The sequence below is a fragment of the Oncorhynchus keta genome, chromosome 37 (assembly GCF_023373465.1).
Source record: "Oncorhynchus keta strain PuntledgeMale-10-30-2019 chromosome 37, Oket_V2, whole genome shotgun sequence".
NCBI classification, from domain to species: domain Eukaryota; kingdom Metazoa; phylum Chordata; class Actinopteri; order Salmoniformes; family Salmonidae; genus Oncorhynchus; species Oncorhynchus keta.
The window spans coordinates 1,568,963-1,595,865 of NC_068457.1; the positions used below are offsets into that span (position 1 = coordinate 1,568,963).

The 26,903-nt window shown below is 41.7% G+C and overlaps 1 protein-coding gene across 1 annotated transcript in view; it reads right to left on the reverse strand.

The window, feature by feature from the left end:
- LOC118369953 (RIPOR family member 3-like) overlaps positions 1-20,467 on the reverse strand; it is a 43,122-nt gene extending 22,655 nt beyond the window's left edge. Inside the window, exon 1 of the mRNA XM_052498962.1 lies at positions 20,377-20,467. The gene's annotated coding sequence lies outside the window, so the exon portion shown is untranslated. The remainder of the gene's footprint in view (positions 1-20,376) is intronic.
- Positions 20,468-26,903: the final 6,436 nt, after the last annotated feature.

Below are 26,903 nucleotides of genomic sequence, written 5' to 3' on the forward strand. Positions count from 1 at the left end.
CAATGAGCCCCATCGGGTCTTTTTAAAAATGGCGGTTGGGGAAGCGAAACTAATGCGTGATCGTGAGAAGGAGAGATGTGTGGGAAAATGGCTTTTTTTCACTGGATCTGTCCAGCTTATCACCTTATCACCTCTAAAATGTAAATAAAACATATAAACTATAAAGAGTTAATATAATGTGTCATTACATACCTATTTGAAGGTTTGTGTCAAATTTTTATCTGTTTTTTAGGGCGGTGCTAAAGTGATCTTAGAAGTAAACAGCGGCTTTGAGAATGATGATCGCATGCAAAAAATGACTAGGTATCCCCCCCTTACCCCCGTCGCTGTCCATGTCTTGTTTTTAAAGGATGATAGAAGTGCTACACCTGGTGGAGAGAGATTGTAAGACAGAAATAGTTGCTTTATGCGTGCTGTACATTACGACATGACAAGTCAAGATGTAACGGAGGGTCCATTTTTTTTCAACTTTTCTCCAATACTATAGAGCCATTACCATGTCGATCAACGCTTGAATAGAAACAGTTCATACCCCCGAGTTTGACGTCAAACACAGTCGCTACAGTCCCATTAGTTTTCTTTGTAGCCTCGTTTGAATGTTGCGGTTGCTCACATTTGTACGGAATGGGGTGAGTTTACGTTACAACCACATTTCATAGTAGTGTCATGAGATTTGTAAACGAAAGAGGATTACAATGATACGAATCAAGTGGAGTTTCCCATCTCACCTTTCTGAGAATTTTTGGCACAGCACAGAAATGCCCTTATCCAGATGGAGTGACAAACTAATATCCTAACAGAGCTGCTAACTTTCTTTGTTACTTTAAGGTTGGAATCAACATGAAGTAACTCCAGCAGGCAGAGGCAAGAACCCTTCGTCCGCCAGCTCAGGCACAAACTTTACTGTTCACATATATTTTGATTTGTTGAACAATTTTTTTTTGTTTACTACATGATTTGTTATTTCATAGTTTTGATGTCTTCACTATTATTCTACAATGTAGAAAATAGTCAAAATAAAGAAACCCTTGAATGTGTGTCAAATTTTGACTGGTACTGTATGTGTTAACTGTTTTTACTTCTATTGTCAATTATGGTGTTCATTTGTTGTACATGTTGTCATCAATTTTAGGCAAAGGCATCATCAGTGAGGCAGGCAAAAACTATCATACATGGGATGATTAAATTACGGGAAAAACAGCGCTCCGAATGGAGTTGTCACAAAACAAACAATACCTCACAATAATGTTGTGCAAAGAACTGAACTAAATAGTGTGTGTGTGATGATGACATACAGGTGTAAACAACCTGGCACCAATGCTGATTGTGGACTTCAGGAGGAACCAGGCTGGACACGCCCCCATCCTCACCAACGGTGTACACATCTCACAGAAGCTGAAATGTTCTAACCACACGGACACTGTAGGGCATTTTTAATTTTCATTGAACCTTTATTAAACAAATTCTTATTTACAATGGCGGCCTACCGAAAGGCAAAAGGCCTCCTACGGGGACTGGGATTAAAATGACAAATATAGGACAAAATACACATCACAACAAGAGAGACACAACAATACTACATAAGGAGAGACCTAAGACAATAACATAGCATGGCAGTAGCACATGACAACACAGCATGGTATCAACACCACATGACAACAACATAGTAGCACTGCACTCTTTGAGAGAGGTAGTTAGCAAATCAAGCTAAAGACCCCTCAGAGACACCGGCCCACAAGAATGGAATGGTCTACCGTATCAAAAGCTTTGGCCAAGTCAATCAAAATAGCAGCACAACAATGCTTAGAATCAAGGGCAATGGTGACATCATTGAGGACATTTAAGGTTGCAGTGACACAACCTGAGCAGAAACCAGACTGCAAACCAGAGATAATACTATAGACATCAAGTAAGCCAGTCAGTTGATTATTGACAAGTTTTTCCAACACTTTTGATAAACAGGGCAAAATATAAATTGTCCTATGAAGAGTTAGGATCAGCTTGATCCCCCAACATTAAATAAAGGACGCACCGTGGCTGCCTTCCAAGCAATGGGAACCTCCCCAGAGAGGAGAGAGAAGTTATAAATATATAAATATATAGTTATAAAAGGTTAGAGAAAGGCTTAGCAATGATGGGGGCTGAAACCTTATTAAAGAAGAAAGGATCTAAACCATCTGACCCAGATGTTTTTTGGGGGATCAAGTTCCAGGAGCTCCTTTAGCACCTTAGACTCAGTGACCACCTGTAGGGAGAAACTTCATAGCGGGCAGGGGAAAAAGAGGGAGGAGCATCGGGGCTAGTCGCATTAGAAGGGGTGGGAGATGAGGAAATGTTGGACTGGCAATGAGTCAAATAAGAATCCTGACTTGATGTGGTTATTACTGACAAGGAGCACATGGCTGAGCTCTTTAATCAACACTTCATTATCAACATTAAGGGACATATGCAGCTGTGAGGAGGAGGGTTTATCCTCCAGGTCTTTAACCTTTTTCCAGAACTTCTTGGGGTTAGACACACAGATAGAGAACTGCTCCTTAAAGTAACTAACTTTGGCCTTCCGGATAGCCTGAGTGCACTAATTTCTCATTTACCTGAACGAGAGCTAGTCAGCCTGAGTATGCGGGTGCCGAGCCTTTCGCCAAATGGATTTCTTGAGGTGGAGTAACTCTGCCAGATCACGGTCAAACCAGGGGCTGAACCTGTTTTTACTTCTCATTTTCTTTATTGGGGTGAAGAAGGCACGACAGCGACAGGGTCCTCACAGTGTTCTACAGGAGCACCATTGAAAGCATACTGTCGGTCTGCATCTCAGCCTGTTACGGCAACTCCACTGCCGCAGACTGCAGGATCTTCAGAGGGGGATATGTGCAGCCAAACGCACCATAGGGTGCATACTGCCTGCCTTACAGGACACCTACAACACCAGGTGTCACAAAAAGGCCAAGAAGATAATCTGGGACCCCGGCCACCCAAGTTCTCCCTGCTTCAATCACTCAGAGGCAGGCAGTACAGGAGTATCATGGCAAAAACTGAAAGACTGGCCAATAGTTCTAACCATAGACTTTCAGGCTAATGAATAGCTAACACTAGTCAGCTACCTGCTCCCACCCACACAATCTCAAAGGTCACGTATCTGACTTGCTGCCCCCCACACCTTTTTTTCTAAGAGTGTACCGTTTCCATAACAATGCTAGCGCTGGTAAATGATTAAGATGCGTGTGTGGTGTGACAAAGGCCACGTAAGTAATGGCCGATTGAGTTACTTAATCTTGACACTTAGTTCACTTTGACTCAGATGGCTGTGTCTCTCCACATGACAACATGCTGCAGTTATCGAGCCCAAGCCAATTGAAATATTGGCACAAGGAAGGGTTCCAGGAAGAAAAGCATCCCTCTGACAACTAAAGAGACAATCTGGAGAACCACAACTCACAGTTCTTTTTGGCTTGCCTCTTTGCTCTTTTCCACAAATTTGCCCAGAATCACTATAATTATTCTCTTTCGCCCAAAGTCCAAACATTATGTAAAGGCAGTATTGAAACCTTTGGATATTGTACCAAAGCTGAGTGCTTATTTAATCAGTAACAACAACATTATGACGTGTCAAATTAAACTGGAAACACAGTCCAGCATTCAGTTGATCTGGCATTCCAAATTATTGTTAGAGATCTGTGTTTTATGAATCTTAAATCCACTTGGTTGTCATAAATCATTACAACATGTAATATACAGTATGTGTAAGAGGGTGGACTTGTGTTAATGATGCCCACATGGCTTGTAAGCCCCCAGGTATGGCGTATTATAATCAAGGACCTGGTTAGTGTTGACTTTACAAACATGGATTTTTTTCTAGTCGCCTGAAGACCTCCCCTCATTATAAAAAAGCGAAGTAGATCACATTTAATTACAATTTTATTCCACGTTATACACACTACCGTTCAAAGGTTTGGGGTCATTTAGAAACGTCCGTGTTGTTTAGAGGAAAACGCATCAATACATCAAATTGACCAGAAATACAGTGTAGACATTGTTAATGTTGTAAATGACTATTGTAGCTGGAAACGGCAGATTTTTTAATGGAATATCTACATAGGCGTACAGAGTTACGTTATCAGAAAACATCACTCCTGTGTTCCAAAGGCACGTTGAGTTAGCTAATCCAAGTTTATCATTTTAAAAGGCTAATTGATCATTAGAAAACCCTTTTGAAATTATGTTAGCACAGATGAAAAACTGTTGTTCTGGATTAAAGAAGCAATAAAACTGGCCTTCTTTAGACTAGTTGAGTATCTGGAGCATCAGCACTTGTGGGTTTGATTGCAGGCTCAAAATGGCCAAAAACAAAGTACTTTCTTCTTCCATCAGTCTATTCTTGTACTGAGACATTTAGGCTATTCCATGTGAGAAATTGCCAAGAAACTGAAGATCTCGTACAGCGCTGTGTACTACTCCCTTCACAGAACAGCACAAACTGCCTCTGACCAGAATAGAAAGAGGAGTGGAAAGCCCCGGTGCACAACTGAGCAAGAGGATAAGTATATTTGTCTTGGTGGTTCCCAACTTCTTCCATTTAAGAATGATGGAGGCCACTGTGTTCTTGGGGACCTTCAGTGCTGCAGACATTTTTTGGTACCCTCCCCAGATCTGTGCCTCAACACAATCCAGTCTCTGAGCTCTACGGACAATTCCTTCAACCTCGTGGCTTGGTTTTTTGGTCTGACATGCACTGTCAACTGTGGGACCTTCTGTAGACAGGTGTGAGCCTTTCCAAATCATGTCCAATCATTTGGATTTACCACAGGTGGACTCCAATCAAGTTGTAGAAACATCTCAAGGATGATCAATGGAAACAGGACGCACCTGAGCTCAATTTCAAATCTCTTAACAAAGGGTCTGAATACTTATGGAAATAAAGTATTTCTTAAAAAAAAACTGTTTTCGCTTTTTCATTATTGCGTGTTGTGCATAGATTGATGAATACATTTTTTTATTCACTCCATTCTAGAATAAGACTGTAATGTAACAAAATGTAGAAAAAGGGAAGGGGTCTGAATACTTTCCCGAATTCACTGCATGTGTGTGTATGAAACTGACATCAGTGTCCTGCTAACAGCTTTGCTTCCTCCACTGTCCCTGTCCCCTCAAACCAATGGTTCTCTGATCTCAAACACGTGACCTTGACAACATACCAACCAGTTGTGCTATACAAAATGATTCTATTCTATAGGCGAAATTTCAAGCTAGCTGTGAAGTTAACTTTACGGCTCTTTCTTACTTCTGTTACATATATGCATTATAAAAGTGTTATAAAGGCATAACAACAGACAAATTAAGTATCACTGAAACTCCCTGGTGATCAGTCTCAGCAAACACGAGTGTCAGGGAACAAAGCCTATTAGCTGTTCTTGTTTACGTAAGCCACTCTCTGCAGGAGGATTACGAGGGCAAGGTTAAGTGACTTAATGAAGCTTGTTAAAAGTGGATTGGCCCTCGCAGTTGGATATCTCCCACAACAATACCTCAGCTGTCATGATTGATAACTCATATCCAGCTATCAAACTGGTTGAAATGGTATCAATACAACTAAAAACAGGTTGAAGTTATGTCATAATGACATAATTTCAAACAATTTTGCCCAGTTTGTCCCGCTGAGTAATAGCGGGACAATTATCGTGATAAAAAAACTATTCTATAAAAGTTTACGTCGCTATTGAAAAATTGTAGTTGTGTAAGCCCTTTTAACTGTCTTTGACTGATGATGTGTTTCTCATTGTTGGAGTGTTTCTCATTGTTGGAGTGTTTCTCATTGTTGGAGTGTTTCTCATTGTTGGAGTGTTTCTCATTGTTGGAGTGTTTCTCATTGTTGGAGTGTTTCTCATTGTTGGAGTGTTTCTCATTGTTGGAGTGTTTCTCATTGTTGGAGTGTTTCTCATTGTTGGAGTGTTTCTCATTGTTGGAGTGTTTCTCATTGTTGGAGTGTTTCTCACTGTTGCTTGTTCTCAGGTTTGGGAACTGATGTTTCTCCTCTCTGCATGTTGAGTACAGCTGTTCACTCGGGGCCGTTAGTCATCAATCAAGTTTAACCACCAGCTATGCCGGTCCCCAAGGGCCTCTCAGCTGCCTTTGGCTCTGTGCCACAGTTGATCAGGGCCTCGCAAACCATAATCTGATAATTATAATAATGTGGCTGTTTCTCTGCTCTCCCTGCTAAAAAACACAACCAGCCTCTACTAAGGAGGCATTTCAAAGTATAAACACTCGGAAGACATTCGGACCCAAATGGAAATAGAGGTGATGAGCCCTCTTAAATCAATTGTGCAACATATATTATGCAGTGTATTCCAAAAGCATTGTGTTGTCAAGGCATTTTCATCTGAAAAAAAAAAAAGGCAGTAAGAAGTCACACTCACTCTGTTTGGGTCTCTCTCTCTCTCTCTCTCTCTCTCTCTCTCTCTCTCTCTCTCTCTCTCTGAGAGAGATTTTTTTTTTTTTTGGGGGGGTATAATCACAAAATGTTCCAACTTTTGTTTTTGATTTGACACGAGGTAAGGAGAGAACAAACGTTTTTCCATATGCTGTAATTGAGTGAAGAAACATGTTGTTTCCTAGGAGATGACATCCTGCAATTGTGTATGTTATTCATTCTGCAACCACAAGGGCGAGGAAAGCATCTTCAAATTCTTATGCATCCGTTTCAATTTCAATTTGAGAGATTACACATTTTTGGAAGTAAACCTTATCACAGATTAAAATAAACACACTATGTAAACAATCAGAGCTCTTCCTCAACTTCACTTCAACCAAATGTACAGATTGTACATGTATAATCTATGAATAATCTTACATTTACATTTAAGTCATTTAGCAGACGCTTATCCAGAGCGACTTACAAATTGGTGCATTCACCTTATGACATCCAGTGGAACAGCCACTTTACAATAGTGCATCTAAATCTTTTAAGGGGGGGGGGGTGAGAAGGATTACTTTATCCTATCCTAGGTATTCCTTAAAGAGGTGGGGTTTCAGGTGTCTCCGGAAGGTGGTGATTGACTCCGCTGTCCTGGCGTCGTGAGGGAGTGTGTTCCACCATTGGGGAGCCAGAGCAGCGAACAGTTTTGACTGGGCTGAGCGGGAACTGTACTTCTTCAGTGGTAGGGAGGCGAGCAGGCCAGAGGTGGATGAACGCAGTGCCCTTGTTTGGGTGTAGGGCCTGATCAGAGCCTGGAGGTACTGAGGTGCCGTTCCCCTCACAGCTCCGTAGGCAAGCACCATGGTCTTGTAGCGGATGCGAGCTTCAACTGGAAGCCATCTTCACATCCTACCCAAGAGAGAGGAAAAAATCAGTTGCCAAATCAGTTCTTTGTGTTTCCAGCTTCTCATGGGTTTGTGTACATTAGGGAAGGGGTCTGGGGGCCTTTGTTTACGTGGGAGAGGTATGATGTATGCTGGGGGAATAGTCACACGTCCACAGCTAGCCTCACCAAGAGACTGTGTATATCACTCACAGGTCAGTGGTAATTGTTAAAAAACTGTCTCCCCTACCGAACAGAAAGGTGGGGCCAGAGGAGGGACCCCAGACACAGACATACACACAAAAAGACAGACCTGGGCTACACGCATACACATGCACAGTTAGACGTATACCTTCCCCCAATACATACACTACCGGTCAAAAGTTTTAGATCACCTACTTATTCAAGGGTTTTTCTTAATTTTGACTATTTTCTACATTGTAGAAAAATAGTGAAGACATCAAAACTATATAATAACACACACAGAATCATGTAGTAACCAAAAAGCTGTTAAGTTTATATATGTTTTATTTGAGATTCTTCAAATAGCCACTGTAACGGTTCTCTTGGTGTGAAGGAGAGTCGGACCAAAATGCAGCTTGTAGATTGCGATCCATGTTTTAATAAACAAACGTAACACGAATCTAAATACAAACACTACAAAAAAACAATAAACGTAACGAAAACCAAAACAGCCTATACTTGTGTAACTTAACACATAGACAGGAACAAGGACACTAAGGACAATCACCCACGAAACACACAAAGAATATGGCTGCCTAAATATGGTTCCCAATCAGAGACAACGATAAACACCTGCCTCTGAGAACCACTCCAGACAGCCATAGACTTTGCTAGATCACCCCACTAGCTACAATCCCAATATATACACACCACATACAAAAACCCATGCCACACCCTGGCCTGACCCAATACATGAAGATAAACACAAAATACTTCGACCAGAGCGTGACAGCCACTCTTTGACTTGATAACAGCTTTGCACACTCTTGACATTCTCTCAACCAGCTACACCTGGAATGCTTTTCCAACAGTCTTGAAGGAGTTCCCACATATGCTGAGCACTTGTTGGCTGCTTTTCCTTCACTCTGCGCTCCGACTCAATATGTTTGAGGTTGGGGGATTGTGGAGGCCAGGTCATCTGATGCAGCACTCCCACACATAACAGCTCCTCCTCCATGCTTTATTGTGGGAAATACACATGCGGAGATCATCCCACACCACTGGTCTAATGTCCATTGCTCAAGTTTCTTGGCCCAAGCAAGTTTCTTCTTCTTATTGGTGTTCTTTAGTAGTGGTTTCTTTGCAGCAATTTGACCACGAAGGCCTGATTCACACAGTCTCCTCTGGACAATTGATATCCTTCCACACTCAGACATGTACATTTGAATACATATAATGAACATATACAGTGCCGTCAGAAAGTATTCATACCCTTTGACTTATTCCACATCTCTCTGTGTTACAGCCTGAATTCAACATTTATTAAATAAAAAGAAATCAACCATCTACACACAATACCCCATAACGACAAAGTGATATCATTTAAAAAAAAAAAAACATTTTTTAAAAATGTATTGAAAATGAAGTACAAAAATATCTCATTTACATAAGTATTCACATCCAAACCAGATGGGTCAATACATGTTAGAATAACCTTTGGCAGCAATTACAGCTGTGAGTCTTTTTAGTTAAGTATCAAAGAGATTTGCACACATGGATTGTACAATATTTGCACAACATAATTTTTAAAATTCTTCAAGATCTGTCAAGTTGGTTTTTGATCATTGCTAGAGAGCCATAGATTTCCATCATATATCAGTTAAAACTCTAACTAGGCCACTCAGGAACATTCAATGTCGTCCTGGTAAGCACCTTCAGGGTATATTTGGCATTGTGTTTTAGGTTATTGTACTGCTGAAAGGTGAATTTGTCTCCCAGTGTCTGTTGGATAGCAGACTGAAACCGGTTTCCCTCTACGAACTTTGCCTGTGCTTAGCTATTTTCTGTTTTGTTTTATCCTTAAAAAACCTTAGTCCTTGCCGATGACAAGCATACCCATAACATGATGCAGCCATCACCATTATTGAAAATATGAAGATAGGTACTCAGTGATGTGTTACGTTGGATTTGCCCCAAACATGACGCTTTGTATTCAGGACATTTTTTGCAGTTTTATTTTAGTGCCTTGTTGCAAACAGGTTGCATGCTTTTTAAAATGTGTTTTATTCTGTACAGGCTTACTTCTTTTCACTCTGTCTTTTAGGTTAGTATTGTTGAGTAACTACAATGTTGTGTATCCATCCTTAGTTGTCTCCTATCACAGCCATTAAACTCTAACTGTTGGCTCTATCAAACAAGGACAACCATATATTCTCACAAACAAACATACAATGGGAGAACAAAGAGGCTTCATGAAATGCCACATAGCAGGACTACATTTATTTTCAGACCCCCAAATACAATGGAAGTCATCATTAGAAGGGAAGGAAGGGGGAACACCGAAATTTGTCTTGTGCATTTAACCCAACCCCTCTGAATCAGAGGTGCAGGGGGCTGCCTTAATCGACATCCACGTCATCAATGCCTGGGGAGCAGTTGTTGTTGGGGGTTAACTGCCTTGCTCACGGCAGAACAGCAGCTTTTTATTTTGACAGCTTGGGGATTCGATCCAGCAACCTTTCAGTTACTGGCCCAATGCTCTTACCCGTCAGACTACCTGCCGCCATTAGGGTGTACCGTTCGTCACGTGAATCCCAGTCCTGCTCTCTTCGTGGCCAATTATGTGTGAAACTCATCTCGCTGACCTAAAAATCCCTTGGACATGATCAAAACAAACCCAGGGCTACCCCAAGGGGAAATTCTCTTTTAAAGTTACCTTTGGCCTCATGGTGAAATCTGTAAGCGGTTTCCTTCCTCTCCAGCAACTAATTTAGGAAGTACGCATGTATCTTTGTAGTGACTGGGTGTTATTAATAACTTCACCATGCTCAAAGGGATATTCAATGTCTGCTTCTTTTTACCCATTTACCTATAGGTGCCCTTCTTTGTGAGGCATTGGAAAACCTCCCTGGTCTTTGTGGTTGAATCTGTGTTTTAAATTCGCTGCTCGACTGAGGGACCATACAGATAATTGTATGTGTGGGGTACAGAGATGAGGTAGTCATTCAAAAATCATGTTAAACACTATTATTGAACACAGAGTTCTTGCAACTTATTATTTGACTTGTTAAGCAAATATTTACTCCTGAACTTATTTAAGCTTGCCATTACAAAGGGGTTGTTGACTCGACATTTCAGCTTTTCATTTTTTATTAATTTGTACAAATTTCAAGAAAACAACATTCCACTTTGACATTATGGGGTATTGTGTGCAGGCCAGTGACACAACATTTCAGGCTGTAATGCAACAAAATTATTATTATTATTAAAATGTGGGAAAAGTCAAGGGGTTTCTGAAGGTACTTTAAATTTGCACACATAGAAACACACAGAATCATGCACACACTCACACCCGCATGCACATACACACACAGAGCCTAGACCACAGGGCAACCACTCTCACCCTCACCAGAGAGACCCTCTCATAGATAAAAGTGAATACCCATGAAACCTTGGTGTTAACTCTGTAACACGAAACCATGAGACTCTTTAGAGCCATACATGCCATCAAATACTTCCTTTAAACATGTCGTTCACAAACAGGGAATATTTTAATAAGCTTTTAAGAGGTTTTGGATGCTTAATAGTTAATGGTTAATGGTCTAAATGTTTTCTCCAGATGCTGCATGCCTCTATCCAAGCTCTCTCTCTCCTCCCATGTTTGGGGATGAACTTGGCCCCTGATTTATTATGGCATCGTAATCATTCCCTTATTGGTGTCATATTTTCATCATGGCATCATTAGTAGAATTATTTATTTTTCTGCCAGCGACTCAAATGTGAAACAGATGACTTTACTGCCTCTATAAAGTTCAATGCATCTCCTGTTATGTTGTGCCAATGTGAGAAATTATATCTGAGCGATTGTTGCCCATTCAACATATTAACATTGCTCTCATCTGTTATAACCTTCCTCTTAACAATAGGAAGGCAATTCATATTGATCTCCCAGACTACGTACCAAATGGCACCCTATTCTCTACTATTATTCTGACATTTCACATTCTTAAAATAAAGTGGTGATCCTAACTGACATATGTAAGACAGGGAATCTTTACTAGGATCAAATGTCAGGAATTGTGAAAAACTGAGTTTAAATGTACTTGGCGAAGGTGTATGTAACTTCCGACTTCAACTATAAATGAACACCCAAAGCATTGTCTTTTATGCTCGTCAGGAAGTAGAGGCTTTCATATTTTATTCTCAGGGAATATCTTCTGTCTGTATTGATTCCGGAGGGTTTTCATGACAGCTTTGAATGTCTGGAATTGTGTCCCAAATGGCATCCTATTTTCTATATACACAGTATGTATAGTCTATGGGCCCTGATCAAATTTATTGCACTTTGTAGAGAGAATGATTTATTTCAGCTTTAATTTCTTTCAATACATTCCCAGTGGGTCAGAAGTTTACATACACTCAATTAGTATTTGGTAGCAATGCCTAAAAATTGTTTAACTTGGGTCAAACATTTCGGGTAGCCTTCCACATGCTTCCCACAATAAGTTGGGTGAATTTTGGCCCTTTCCTCCTGACAGAGCTGGTGTAACTGAGTAAGGTTTGTAGGCCTCCTTGCTCGCACATGCTTTTTCAGTTCTGCCCACATATTTCCTATAGGATTGAGGTCAGGGCTTTGTGATGGCCACTCCAATACTTTGACTTTGTTGTAAGCCATTTGCCTTTTTTTTTTCAATTTTGGAAGTATGCTTGCGGTCATTGTCCATTTTAAAGACCGATTTACAACCAAGCTTTTAACTTCCTGACGGATGTCTTGAGATGTTGCTTCAATATATCCACATCATTTTCCTGCCTCATGAAGCCATTTATTTTATGAAGTGCACCAGTCCCTTCTACAGCAAAGCACCCCCACAACATTATGCTGCCACCCCTGTGCTTCACAGTTGGGAGGGTGTTCTTCACCTTGCAAGCATCCCCATTTTTCCTCCAAACATAACAATGGTCATTATGACCAAACAGTTCTATTTTTGTTTCATCAGACCAGAGGACATTTCTCCAAAAAGTACGATCTTTGTCCCCATGTGTCATGACTTCCGCCGAAGTCTCTCCTTGTTCGGGCGCCGTTCGGCAGTCGACGTCGCTGGCTTTCTAGCCATCACCGCTCCATTTTTCCATTGTTCCATTTTTTTTGTCTTGTTCCCTGCACACCTGGTTTACATTCCCTAATCACATTGCATGTATTTATGCCTCTGTTCCCCCTGCATGTCTTTGTGTGGAATTGTTTTTGTTACGTGTTTCGTGTTCCGCGCCAGGCTGGTTTTTCCCCTGTATTCCGTGGTATTTCACAAAGGATGTTTAACATCTCTGGGATTGTTCGGGACGTGAGCGTCCCACCTCGCCAACAGCCTGTGAAATTGCAGGGCGCCAAATTCAAACAACAGAAATCTCAAAATTAAAATTCCTCAAACATACAAGTATTATGCAACATTTTAAAGATAAACTTCTTGTTAATCCAGCCACAGTGTCCGATTTCAAAAAGGCTTTACGGCGAAAGCACACCATGTTAGGTCAGCGCCTAGCCACAGAAATCCATACAGCCATTTTCCAACCAGAAATAGCGTTAAAATGAATCATTTACCTTTGATGATCTTCATCTGATGGCACTCCAGGTCTCCATGTTAGACAATAAATGTTTGTTTTGTTCGATAAAGTTCATCTTTATGGCCAAATACCTCCTTTTTGTTCTAGCGTTTAGTTCAGTAATCCAAATGCACAAAGCGCGCTCACAAAGTCCAGATGAAAATTCAAAAAAGTTCCATTAAAGTTCATAGAAACATGTCAAACAATGTTTCTAATCGATCCTTAGGGTGTTTTTATCATAAATATTCAATAATGTTTCAACTGGACAATACTGTTTTCATGAGAAAGTAAAGGGAATGGAGCTTGCGCTCAAGGTCACGTGCGAGACAAAACTAAAGGCTTTCAGCCTGACCACTTGTTGAAACAGCTCCTATTAACTCCCCTTTCACAATAGAAGCCTGAAACAACTTTCTAAAGACTGTTGGCATCTAGTGGAACACTTAGGAAGTCCAGTCTGACCCCTTAGACACAATATATTGGTTGGGCAATCACTTAGAAAACTACAAACCTCAGATTTCCCACTTCCTGGTTGGATTTTTCTCAGGTTTTTGCCTGCCATATGAGTTCTGTTATACTCACATACATTATTTTAACAGTTTTGGAAACTTTAGAGTGGTTTCTATCCAAATCCATATGCATATTCTAGCTTCTGGGCCTGAGTAACAGGCAATTTACTCTGGGCACGCTTTTCATCCAAACTTCCCAAATGCTGCCCCCTATCCTAATGAAGTTAATTGTTAAACATTCGCTTATTTTTGTGACTGTTTCACTCCTTGCACTTTTTACCTTTGGCTGGAGGTTTTGACGCAGTGGCATCTGTCTGTTTTATTGCCTCTGCCTTAATAAAGTGTGCGCCTGTTCACAAGTCTCTGCTCTCCTGCACCTGACTTCTCCACCAGTAGCGCAGAACCTTGACACCATGTGCAGTTGCAAACCGTAGTCTGGCTTTTTTATGCCAGTTTTGGAGCAGTGGCTTCTTCCTTGCTGAGCGACCTTTCAGGTTATGTCGATATAGGACTCGTTTTACTGAGGATACAGATACTTTTGTACCAAGGTCCTTTGCTGTTGTTCTTGGATTGATTTGCACTTTTTGCAGCAAAGTACGTTCATCTCTAGGAGACAGAACGAGTCTCCGTCCTGAGCGGTATGACGGCTGCTTGTTCCTGTGGTGTTTATACTTGCGTACTATTATTTGTACAGATGAACGTGATACCTTCAGGCTTTTGGAAATTTCTCCCAAGGATGAACCAGACTTGTGGAGGTCAACAGTTTTTTTTCTGAGGTATTGGCTGATTTCTTTTGATGTTTCCTTGATGTCAAGCAACGAGGCACTGAGTTTGAAGGTAGGCCTTGAAATACATTGACAGGTACACCTCAAATTGACTCAAATTATGTCAATTAGCCTATCAGAAGCTTCTAAAGCCATGACATACTTTTCTGGAATTTTCCAAGCTGTTTAAAGACACAGTCAACTTAGTGTACGTAAACCTTTGACCCACTGGAATTGTGATACAGTGAATTATATATGAAATAATCTGTCTGTAATCAATTGTTGGAAATTTACTCATGTCATGCACAAAGTAGATGTCCTAACCGACTTTCCAAAACTATAGTTTGTTAACAAGTAAATTGTGGAGTGGTTGAAAAACGAGCTTCAATGACTCCAACCTAAGCGTATGTAAACTTCCGACTTCAACTGTATGTCTATGCAGAGGAGCATGTGTGTATGTGTGTGTGTGTACTTACCTCACTTTAGGTCTTCATTCAAGCTCAGTGAGCTCTTGGAAGAATGAGGCATTGTAGGGATTGGGAACAGCTGTCTTCCCCTGGGACACCTTGTTATCCATTTTGTCCCATCTTCAGGGTTCATCATCTTGGGTTGATTTGAACCAGGAATATGTATAGCTATATGTCCAATATACACTATATAAAGAAAAGTATGTAGACAACCCATCAAATGAATGGATTTGGTTATTTCAGCCACACCTGTTGCTGACAGGTGTGTAACATCGAGCACACAGCCATGCAATGTCCATAGACAAACATTGACTGGCCCATACTGAAGAGCTCAGTGACTATCAACGTGGCACTGTCATAGGATGCCTACTTTCCAACAAGTCAGTTCGTCAAATTTCTGCCCTGCTAGAGCTGCCCCGGTAAACTATATGTGCGGTTATTGTGAAGTGGAAACGTCTAGGAGTGTAATGGCTGTCTTCCTCCTCCTCCAATGAGGAGGAGTAGTAAGGATCGGAGGACCAATGCACAGCGTGGTATGTGTTCATGCTCTTTATTAAAACAAGCAAACACTGAAACAAAACAATACACGTGAAATAACCAACCGAAACAGTTCCGTGTGAAACACACAGACACAGGAAAATAAACACCCATGAAACACAAGTGGGAAAAGGCTACCTAAGTATGATTCTCAATCAGAGACAACTAACGACACCTGCCTCTGATTGAGAACCATACCAGGCCAAACGTAAACACAACATAGAAAACGGAACATAGACAACCCACCCAACTCAAGCCCTGACCATACTAAAACGAAGACAAATCAAAGGAACTAAGGTCAGAATGTGACAAGGAGCAACAACAGCTCAACCACAAGTGGTAGGCCACACAAGCTCACAGAATGGGACCACCGAGTGCAGAAGCGCGTAAAGCGTAAAATACTTCTGGCCTCGGTTGCAACACTCACTATCGAGTTCCAAACTGCCTCTGGAAGCAATATCAGCACAATAACTGTTCATCAGGAGCTTCATGAAATAGGTTTCCATGGCCGAGCAGAATAAGAATACAAGAATAAGATCAGTTGGTTTTATTGTGTAGCTGGGACTCTTGTGACTGCAACCATATGAAGATCTTCAATGTGATGAATTCTATCGCTATTTCTGACTTTCGTGACTCCTCTACTTGGTTGTAAAATGTTTGTATGCTTTTGTAAGTGGGGCGCTGTCTTCAGATAATTGCATGGTATGCTTTCGCCGTAAAGCCTTTTTGAAATCTGACAAAGCAGCTGGATAAACAAGAAGTTAATCTTTATGCCAATGTATAACACTTGTATTTTTTATGAATGTTTATTATGACTATTTCTGTATTTTGAATTTGGCGCTCTGCAATTTCACCGTATGTTGTCGAGGTGGGTCGCTAGTGGAACGCCTGCGCCAGAGAGGCTAACTCTTTAGATACTCGATAGGCATTCAATTGGAAAGTATCCACATCAAAGAAATCCCACTTCCTGGATGGATTTTCCTCAGGTTTTTGCCTGCCATATCAGTTCTGTTATACTCACGGTTTTGGAAACTTTAGAGTTTTCTATCTAATTATATGCATATCCTAGCTTCTGGACCTGAGTAACTGGCAGTTTACTTTGGGCACACTTCTCGTCCAGATGTCGAAATACTGCCCCCAAGCCATAAGACGTTTTAAGTACTGCAGTGCATCTCCTCCTCATGGGCTGCACCAGATTTGCCAGTTCGTGCTGTGAGATGTTACCCCACTCTTCCACCAGGCACCTGCAAGTTCCCGGACATTTCTGGGGGGAATTGCCCAAGCCCTCACCCTCCAATCCAACAGGATGCTCAATGGGATTGAGGTCCGGGCTCTTCGCTGGCCATGGCAGAACACTGACATTCCTGTCTTGCAGGAAATCACGCACAGAACAAGGCAGTATGGCTTGTGGCATTGTCATTCTGGAGGGTCATGTCAGGATGAGCCTGCAGGAAGGGTACCACATGTGGGAGGACGATGTCTTCCCTGTAACGCACAGCATTGAGATTGCCTGCAATGACACACCGCCCCAGACCATGACGGACCCTCCCCCTCCAAATCGATCCCGCTCCAGAGTACAGGCCTCAGTGTAATGCTCATTCCTTCGACGATAAATGTGAATCCGACCATCACCCCGGTGAGACAAAACCATGACTCGTCAGTGAAGAACACTTTTTGCAAGTCCTGTCTGGTCCAGTAACGGTGGGTTTGTGCCCATAGGCGACGTTGTTGCCGGTGATGTCTGGTGAGGACGTGTCTTACAACAGGCCTACAAGCCCTCAGTCCAGCCTCTCTCAGCCTATTGCGGACAGTCTGAGCACTGTGTGGAGACTGCAATTTATTGCCCTGGCCACATCTGCAATCCTCATGCCTCCTTGCAGCATGCCTAAGGCACGTTCACACAGATGAGCAGGGACCCTGGGCATCTTTCATTTGGTGTTTTTCAGTCAGTAGAAAGGCCTCTTTAGTTTTCTAACTGTGACCTTAAAACTTGTTGAGGATAGGGGGCAGTATTTTCACTTTGGATGAATTGCGTGCCCATAGTGAACTGCATCCTACTCTGTCCTAGATTGCTATTATTATTACCATTGGATAGAAAACACTCTGAAGTTTCTAAAACGGTTTGAATTATGTCTGTGAGTATAACAGAACTCATAGGGCAGGCAATCTTCCAAACAAGAAGTGAAATTCTGAATGTGGGTCAACTTTGACGTCATCTCCCCTTCCTTTCCCAACAAGATATGGATCTGGTAGCACTTCCTATGCCTTCCACTAGATGTCCTCATTCAGTAGAACATGGAATGAAGCTTCTGCTGTGAACTTTGACCGAATGGGAGGGGAAATAGTCACTGTCCCGACAGAATGCCATTTTCCTGTGGCGCATTTCTCTGTGGGTGCCACCGTCGTTCCATTTGGCTGCAGCTGAAAACGTATGATCCGGTTGGAACGTTATTGGATATATATGATAATAACATCCTGAAGATTGATTCTCTACTTAGTTTGACCAGTTTATTCAACCTGGAATATATTGTTTTTAAGTTTTCATGCGAGGTGTCCTGGACCAACTTCAGCTTTTGGGCACCTGAGCTGAAAGTGGTAGCAAATGCAGCTAATTGGACACTAGTATTGGAAATTATGGAACAAAACAATGATTTATTGTGGAACTCGGACTCCTTTCACTGCATTCTGATGAAAGATCATCAAAGGTAGGGGAATATTTATGATGTAATTTCGTATTTCTGTTGACTCCAACATGGCGGAGAAATACTTTTACGTCTGAGAGCTGTCTCAGATAATTGCATGGCAGGCTTTTTCCGCAACGTTAAAAGAAAATCTGACACAGCAGTTGCATTAAGAACCAGTGTATCTTTAATTATATGTAGCACATGTATCTTTAGTCAAAGTTTATGATGAGTATTTCTGTTATCTGGCGTAGCTTTCTATAATTCCTCCGGATATTTTGGAGGAATTTCTGAACATGGGGTCAATGTAAACTGAGATTTGTGGATATAAATATGCATATTATCGAACAAAACATAAATGTACTGTGTAACATGTCATCTGATGAAGATTCTCAAAAGGTTAATGATTCATTTTATCTCTAATCCTGTTTTTGTAATTTTATCTTTGGGTGGAGAAAATGGCTGCGTTTTTCCTTTGATTTGGTGGTGGTCTAACATAAATATATGTTGTGTTTTCACTGTAAAACATTTAAAAAATCGGACATGATGGGTAGATGAACAATATATTTATCTTTCATTTGAGGTATTGGACTTGTTAATGTGTGAAAGTTAAATATTTCTAAAGATCTGTGGAGTTATTTGGACTTTTTATGAATTATCTTTGAAAGACAGGGTCTTGAAAAAGGGACGTTTCTTTTTTTGCTGAATTTATATGTGGGTATGTACATATGTATAAATATATATACACTGCTCAAAAAAATAAAGTGAACACTTAAACAACACAATGTAACTCCAAGTCAATCATACTTCTGTGAAATCAAACTGTCCACTTAGGAAGCAACACTGATTGACAATACATTTCACATGCTGTTGTGCAAATGGAATAGACAACAGGTGGAAATTATAGGCAATTAGCAAGACACCACCAATAAACGAGTGGTTCTGCAGGTGGTGACCACAGACCACTTCTCAGTTCCTATGCTTCCTGGCTGATGTTTTGGTCACTTTTGAATGCTGGCGGTGCTTTGACTCTAGTGGTAGCATGAGACGGAGTCTACAACCAACACAAGTGGCTCAAGTAGTGCAGCTCATCCAGGATGGCACATCAAAGCGAGCAGTGGCAAGAAGGTTTGCTGTGTCTGTCAGCGTTGTTCCCCAGACCTGAATCCAATTGAGCACATCTGGGACATCATGTCTCGCTCCATCCTGTATTTACCATAAAAATATAAGAGGTATTGGAAATTATTCCATATGTGTTATTTCATAGTTTTGATGTCTTCACTATTATTCTACAATGTTGAAAATAGTAAAAATAAAGAAACTCTTGTATGAGTTGGTGTTCTAAAACTTTTGACCGGTAGTGTATATATTTCAAATGCTGTTAATATTACACAACAATCTCATGTTAATAGCTTTTCTGTGTAACGTAATAGATCCTGACAGGGGTATGACGGAGTGGACGAGGTGGGAGGGGATGGGGAGTTATGATGACAGTACACTACTAAGTGGGATTGTACCAATGGGAACGTCCCAGTCTGAGGCATTGTTGAGACATTTATCAAAGGCATAGTTCAGCAATTTTTTTGTAATTTAGTCATATTTTAGTCCCTGTCACCTTGTGCTTTAAGCCTGCATGGGATCTGTCCAACTCTTCTTTGGGTGCTGCTTCCGATTAGCGCATGTCAAAGCTCTTCATTCGGCATCCAAAAGCGTGTTTTACTTTAAAAATAAAAAAATGTCATCTGCTTTTCAATCTCTGGGAGAAACCCCAAGCTAAGAGCACCCTCATGTACAATAAACACAGCCACAACTTCTATACAACCTCCCTGCAACATTATACAGTATTTAACTCTAAGCTAGAGGTTTCCCCACCTGTGGGAAGCACAGCTTGAAAGACCTCTGTCCCCTCCCGTTTCTCAGATAGATTTTCCATAAGCATGAGCAAGAGTTTAAAAAAATAAACACGGAGGCTGCAGACTTGTGAGAAGGCCTTAGGCTTATTTGTTTTAAAATATGTCAAATCCTTCTCCAGACCCACTGACTCACTGAGTAGGAGTGAGGACAAGCCTCATTGTTTTGTTTGATCTGGCAAGCAACAGCATAAGGGGTTCATGAGAAACTGTGGCCGAGTTGACACTAAACAACTTTATCAACTGTATAGGCACTCAACAAATGCATACATGCATTTGTGCTAAAAGTATCCTTTTCATCCCATGAAAACACAATTGCATGTATGTCATCTTGATGAGCAATTGCCTTGGGATGTAAACGCGGACACTGAATGAACACAGCCCAAGCAAAGAGGCAGGAAGTACAGTAGTGGTAGTACTGACAGCAAATCTTACCTGATAGAAAACACACTCCTATCCCAGGGTGACTGTGTATCCGACTGCCTCTTGAAGTGCCTTTGTGCTGCTCCTCCCCAGCGCTGTTTGTTGTGTGTGTGTGTGTGTGTGTGTGTGTGTGTGTGTGTGTGTGTGTGTGTGTGTGTGTGTGTGTGTGTGTGTGTGTGTGTGTGTGTGTGTGTGTGTGTGTGTGTGTGTGTGTGTGTGTGTGTGTGTGTGTGTGTGTGTGTGTGTGTGTGACAGTAGGCTGGGCAGCTGCCTGCTAACTCCTGATAGAGGAGAAATGGTCAGCTGAGAGGCTCCAGGAGGTAGAAGTGACACTTAATTCCAATAAGTTGCTTAGAAGAGAGGCTAGACACATCAAATACTACTCACACTCAGCAAACTCTCTCTCCCTCTCTCTGCTCCCACTCTCTCCTCTGCAACCTCTCTCTCTCCTGCTCCGTTTCATTCCCCCTCGTACTCCATCTCACATCCAAGTTATTGGTCTCCCCTGCACTCTCTCTTTTCCCAAACCCCATATTAGCTTTATTGCTCTCTCTCTTCCCCTCTCCCACTGTTTTCAGTGTCACTTTTCTTCTTTGACTTGCTGGCCCAGAGTTAACACAAATCCTGCCCCGATCAAAGCAAGCGATCATACATTCAGCTGTACTGATATCTTGTTCTTTATGTAGGAAGTGATTTGGATGTGACCTGTCTATGCATTTGGCTATTGTAACATAATAGCGCCCTCTGTTGATAAATGTGTAACTTGCTAAATAAATTCGACATCTCTCCATTGCAGTAGTACTCCAGAGATCCTGTCAAACCTTACGTTGACTGATAGTACATCAGCGTTGATCTTTCAGAGGGGTCTGATTGTTTTATCATTTAACTCCTACTGTGACATGCACGTTAAACGTTCTCATCTGCAGGGTTTGGTAATATTCGAATGTATTTATAACACTGTATTTTGTGTGTATGTGTATTTCTGTAACATTTTATGTACATGCTGCTATTTCCCTGTTTTGCCTTCTTGCCAGGTCACTCTCGCAAAAGAGGTTTCAAGCAATGGGTCTTACTTGGTTAAATAATGATTAAATGAATAAAAATATACGTATGTTCCATGGATGAGGCAAGATAGTATGATTGACATGCAACAGCACATTAGCCATACTGCGTATATGTTGGGGTTAAGATTCACACATTCACACAGGGATGTACTGGGACCAGAAATCGGCACAGCATTTCTAACAAACTGGCACATTTTTTTTTCCCTTGAAAAAAGTTTAAGGTCTAAATTTTAGAGGGGAAAATATTGGACTTTCCAGCTCTCTCTGGGCTGAGGGCCAAGCGAATGAGGGGAGGAGTGAGGAGGGGCAGCACAGGGAAACCAGATGAGTGCCAGGGATTTCAGGGGTGCACGGAACATATGGCTAACTCCTTTAACCCTTAAGGAGCCAAATATATTTCTCATCAAATGCCCAAGTCGCATTTTCTACCTGAAACATTGTAGAAACTTGCATTAAAGCTTTCAGTCCCAATTTGAACAAACTATACACGTAAAGAAGCTTTTTCAAAACTAAGGCTTAACTAAATGCTAAAGAAACCATTCAATATCTAGTCATGCTATTTAAATGGTGGCAAAATGATTTTTGAAGTATTGATACGATTGCTTATGAAGACTTTATGAATGCCCTATCAAACTATAGTTGTTGCCTTCAAAATATAATTGAGAACACATTATATTTTACAATAACGTCCTGACCAAGAAGAAACACTGGTTAAGATTGTCCAAAGTTTTGAATGCAAACATTTTTCAACATGAAAAAATATGAAATGTTTTTCTAACATTGTTACCAGATGTTAAACAAAGCTTATTGTGACATGATGAAAAGTGATAACAACGTTACAATAACAATGCATAGAACTTGTCCTCCCTTAGCCAATACAAAGTGTCGTGATAAGCATAACTCATTGGCTTAAGCTATCAACCAATGACTTCTTATAACACCTTCCCCATGTGTCGTGTGCATCTCTGTCGTATCAGTCCTACGTCTTGATAATAAAGGGTTTGTGTTTGTAACTTTCATTGGCGTTGTTTTCCCCACAAGCATTTTACACGTTGACCAAAGATTTTAAGGGTGTAGTCTTTATTCTTCTCGGTGTAACCATTAGCTAGCTAGCTATGTTCTTTGCTAATTAGCTAGCTGGAAGTTTCTCCTTTGAGGCCAGAGGGAATTGCTTCCACTAGATAGCACAGCCACAAAGTCGAAATTGGCTATATCATAAAATTGGATGAAAACAAACATGTGCTATTTGGTATTCATTTAAGATTTAGACATAAGGATATCAGTGTGGTTAGGGTTAGGTTTAGATTTGCTGTGTGCGCAATACACCAAGAAACACTTACCTTGATCAATTCAAATTGTATTTGTCACATGCGCCGACTAGACCTTTCAGTGAAATGCTTACTTTACAAGCCTTTAACCAACAAGGCAGTTTTAAGAAAAATAAGTGTTGAAGAAAAAATGAAGTAAAACATTAAAATAAAAATTATTAAAGCAGCAGTAAAATAACAGTAGCGAGGCTTTATACAGGGGGTACCTGTCACGATCGTTATAATGAGTGGACCAAGATGCAGCGTGACATGGTTCCGTCCTCTTTATTAGGAAGTGAAACTCAAAGAAAACAATAAATCGCAAAATGAAAGGTGAAGCTACTATAGTGCTCGCAGGCAACTATACATTGTCAAGATCCCACAAAGCACAAAGGGGAGATGGCTGCCTAAATATGATCCCCAATCAGAAACAACGATAAATAGCTGCCTCTGATTGGGAACCATACCTGGCCAACATAGAAACATAATCACCTAGATGACCCACCCTAGTCACACCCCAACCTAACCAACATAAAGAATAAAAAGCTCTCTATGGCCAGGGCGTGACAGTTCCCCCTGCCAAAGGTGCGGACTCCGACCGCAAAACCTGACTAAATAGGGGAGGGTCCAGGTGGGCATCTACTGTCGGGGGCGGCTCCAGTGCGGGGCGAAGTACCCACTTCGCTCGCGGATACGTCATCTTCAATGGCGGCACTGGTGCGTGGGTCGTCGCCGGAGGAACCGGACCGTGGGTCGACGCCGTAGGAACCGGACTGTGGATTGTCGCAGGGGACCCCGGACAGTGGATCGCCGCCGGAGGCTCCGGACCGTATATCGTTGCAGGAGGCTCCAGACCGTAGATCCTCGCCTCGCCATCGCTAGAGGCTCTGGACCACAGACCGTCTCAGGAGGTTCTGTACTGCGGACCATCTCAGGAGGTTCCGGACTGCGGACCGTCTCAGGAGGTTCCCGGACTGTGGACCGTCTCAGGAGGTTCTGGACTGTGGACCATCGCCAGAGGTTCCAGACTGTGAAACGTCACCGGAAGCTCTAGACTAGGGATCCTCGCCGGAACCTGGTACGTGGGGCTGGCACTGGTGGTACTGGGTTTGTGACACATACCTCAGGGCGAGCGCGAGGAGCAGGCACAGGACATACTGGACTGGGGAGGTGCACTGGAGACCTGATGCGTGGGGCCGGTACAGGTGGCACCGGGCTGGTGACACGCACTTCAGGGCGAGTGCGGGGAGGAGGCACAGGACGTACTGGACTGTGGAGGTGCACTAGAGGTCTGGAGCCACCCTAGTCACACCCTGCACTTTTTTATTTTTTTATTTATTTAACTAGGCAAGTCAGTTAAGAACAAATACTTATTTTCAATGACAGCCTAGGAACAGTGGGTTAAACTGCCTGTTCAGGGGTAGAATGACAGATTTGTACCTTGTCAGCTCGGAGATTTGAACTTGCAACCTTTTGGTTACTAGTCCAACACTCTAACCACTAGGCTACCCTGCCGCCCCTACCTTACCAACATAGAGAATAAAAAGCTCCCTATGGTCAGGGCGTGACAGTACCGGTAAAGAGTCAATGCGAGGGGGCACCGGTTTGTCGAGGTAATTGAGGTAATATGTACACTACCATTCATAAGTTTGGGTTCACTTAGAATTGTCCTTTCCTTGAAAGAAAATCACAATTTTTGTCCATTAAAATAAAATAAAATTGACCAGAAATACAGTGTAGACATTCTTAATGTTGTTAAATGACTATTGTAGCTGGAAATGGCTGATTTTGTTATGGAAGTCTTGATGGAGGTCATTGTGTTCTTGGGGACCTTCAATGCTGCAGACATTTTTCGTACCCTCCAAGGTAGGAACTCTACGTACAATTAGTTTGACCTCATGGCTTGACCTCACAGGTGTGTGCCTTTCCAAACCATGTCCAATTGAATTTACCACAGGTGGACCAATCAAGTTGGCGAACCTCAAGGATGATCAATCTCAAGGGTGATCAATGGAAACAGGATGCACCTGAGCCCAATTTCAAGTCTCATTAGCAAAGGGTCTGAATACTTATGTAAATAAGAGATTTTATTTTTTAATACACATGCAAAAATGTCTAAAAGCTTGTTTTCGCTTCGTCAGTTTGGGCATTGTGTGTAGATTGATGTGGAAAAAATTATTGAACCCATTTTAGAATAAGGCTGTAACGTAAGAAAGTGTGGAAAAAGGGAAGCGGTCTGAATAATTTCCGAATGCACTGTATGCTGCAGCTACTCATTTTACTTCAATTAACTCAACTATCTCGTATCCCTGCACATTTACTTGGTACTGATACTCATTGTATATAGCCTCCTTATTGTTATTTTATTGTGTTACGATTGCCCTGTTTTATTTAGCACATTTTTTCTTTACATTTTTTTCTTACTTTTTAATTCTACATTATTGGAAAAGGGCTGCACCTGTAGTATTCAGCACATTCATAACACATTCATAACACATCCATAAAGACTATATTGCATGACGCTATACTTACTTAAAAGTAAGAGCCCTTTGGTAATTCATAACACATACATAAATACCTTGGATCTTATGATGCTGTACTTACTGTAAAGTCAGACACCTTTGGCCATTCAAAGGCTTAGACACATCAACTTATTCCTGTTGTTTTTATTTGTACTATATTATACATTAAGGAATAATAGTGAAGACATCAAAACTATGAAATAACACATATGGAATCATGTAGAAACCAAAACAGTCTTAAACAAATCAAAATATATTTGAGATTTTTGGCATTCTCTCAACCAGCTTCAATTAACAGGTATGCTTTTGTTAAAAGGTAATTTATGGAAGTTATTTCCTTCTTAATGTGTTTGATCCAATCAGTTGTGTTGTGACAAGGTAGGGGTGGTATACAGAAGATAGCCGGATTCTGGAAAATGAAACTGGTTCTCATGAGGACCGCCACAGGAATGGAAGACCCAGAGTTACCTTGGCTGCAGAGGATAAGTTCAATAGAGTTACCAGCCTCAGAAATTGCAGCCCAAATAAATGCTACACAGAGTTCAAGTAACAAACACATCTCAACATCAACTGTTCAGAGGAGACTGTGTGAATCAGACCTTCATGGTCGAATTGCTGCAAAGAAACCACTACTAAATGACACCAATAAGAAGAGACTTGCCAAGAAACACAAGCAATGGACATTAGACCGGTGGAATTTGGAGTCCAAATGAGAGATTTTTGGTTCCAACCGCCATGTCTTTGTGAGACGCAGAGTAGGTGAATGGTTGATCTCCTTATGTGTGGTTCCCACCGTGAAGCATGGAGGAGGATGTGTGATGGTGTGGCGACGCTTTTATGGTGACACGGTCAGTGATTTATTTAGAATTCAAGGCACACTTAACCAGCATGACTACTGTAACAGTTTAGCTTCCGTCTCTCTCTTCACCCCTGGGCGTGCACACCAATTGAATTGAATAGCGCACCCCGCTAACTAGCTAGCCATTTCACATATGTTACACTCACCCCACTTTTGACCTCCTCCTTTTCCACAGCAACCAGTAATCCGGGTCAACAGCATCAATGTAACAGTTTAGCTTCCGTCGCTCTCCTCGCTCTTACCTGGGCTCGAACCAGGGACTCTCTGCACACATCGACGACAGCCACCCTCGAAGCATCATTACCCATCACTCCACAAAAGCCACGGCCCTTGCAGAGCAAGGGGAACAACTACTTCAGGGTCTCAGAGCGAGTGACGTCACCGATTGAAACGCTACTAGCGTGCACCCCGCTAACTAGCTAGCCCTCGGTTACACTACTGCAGCATTCTGCAGCAATACACCATCCCATCTGGTTTGCGCTTAGTGGGACATTTGTTTTTCACCAGGAAAGTGACCCAACACCCCTCCAGGCTGTGTAAGAGCTATTTGACCAAGAAGGAGAGTGATGGAGCGCTGCATCAGATGACCTGGCCTCCACAATCACCCGACCTCAACCCAATTGAGATGGTTTGGGATGAGTTGGACCGCAGAGTGAAGGAAAAGCAGGTGCTCAGCATATGTAGGAACTCCTTCAAGACTGTTGAAAAAGCATTCTAAGTGAAGCTGGTTGAGAGATTGCAAAGCGTGTGCAAAGCTGTCATCAAGGCAAAGGTTGGCTACTTTGAA